The following is a 1,273-nucleotide window of genomic DNA, read 5'->3' as shown; positions in this document are numbered from 1 at the left end:
AATTTTTTTTTTTTTTTTTTTTTACTTTTTGAAGAATAAATAAAAATATATTAATTATTATGATAATCATTGTAATAATAGCAATATTTTTATGAATTATTTAAGAAATGAAAAGTAATTAGATCATGGAAGAAATTTTATAAATATTTTACTTTTGAAAATATTAATTTAGAATAATAAAAATTAAATCCGAAATCGAATATTATTTTTCTCGAGTGACATTGCGAATATTTCTTAAATTAGATATGATTCCCGTTAATCATCTCTATAAATTATAAATAAGTATCCAATGAAAGTACATTTCTGGCATGAGATTCCATTTGTTGAATTTTGTCGTGCATATTCTGAACACATGTATACTAATGTTAGAACATTTCAAATATGTAGAATTTTCATGTTATTCAACACTTCATCCTTAACTTCTAGTCACAAGTAAAATATGTTCATAGATAATCCATAAATAAACTCTTAGCAAAAGTTCTCTTTAAATAAACTTCAAAGATCATAACAGTAATTCAATCGAACTCGATATCGATAAATCCGCAACAACTTAGCCACGATAAATTATATAACGAAATAATCGACTTATATTTATAATCCTATTTCTAAAGACTTACCGAGTCAACGTACGCTAACTATCATCCGTTATAATCTTGCCGTAATTACGAAACTGTCAAAATCTTAAGACCGTTCTCTACGGTTTCTTCCATAGAATTCCATCGATGGCACGAGCATAACCACGCGATCTTTTCTATTAAATGTAAGCCACCGATGCACGTGGTAACAGGATCAAAGGAGCCTAACGGTAATTTTTGACTCATGACGCGGATATACGCGCGATAATTCACGAAGGGGAACAGCCGTGATATATCGTAGGTGTCATCCGTGCGTTCGTGTATTCGCACCCAGCACCCAGCCGAAAAGTAAAGTGGTGGGCTCTACAATACAGACATCCGTTAGCGGCAACTTCCCTACGAATGAAGGCCAATAGGGAGGAGAGGCCTCTCCACAGTCGGATTGCAGAGGGGTTGCATCGTGGGGAAAAGGGAGAAGGAAAGGAAGAGGGAGACTGAGGGAGAGAGAGAGGAAGAGCGGAAAACTGCGAGGGAACTGGGTGGCCTTCAATAAGGGCACACGTGCTGAATTTTCGGTTCGTCTACCGCGTTTCGCCAACCGTCCCCGATTTGCGTGGATTCATTGCGTTTCGTAATTTGCACGTTTTGCACGATTATTTTTATCGCGAAACGAAAAACGATAACGATCTTTTGGTTAA

Source organism: Apis dorsata, unplaced genomic scaffold (genome assembly GCF_000469605.1).
Source record: "Apis dorsata unplaced genomic scaffold, Apis dorsata 1.3 scaffold_636, whole genome shotgun sequence".
Lineage (NCBI taxonomy): Eukaryota > Metazoa > Arthropoda > Insecta > Hymenoptera > Apidae > Apis > Apis dorsata.
Note: the sequence above shows the minus strand (reverse complement) of the source record.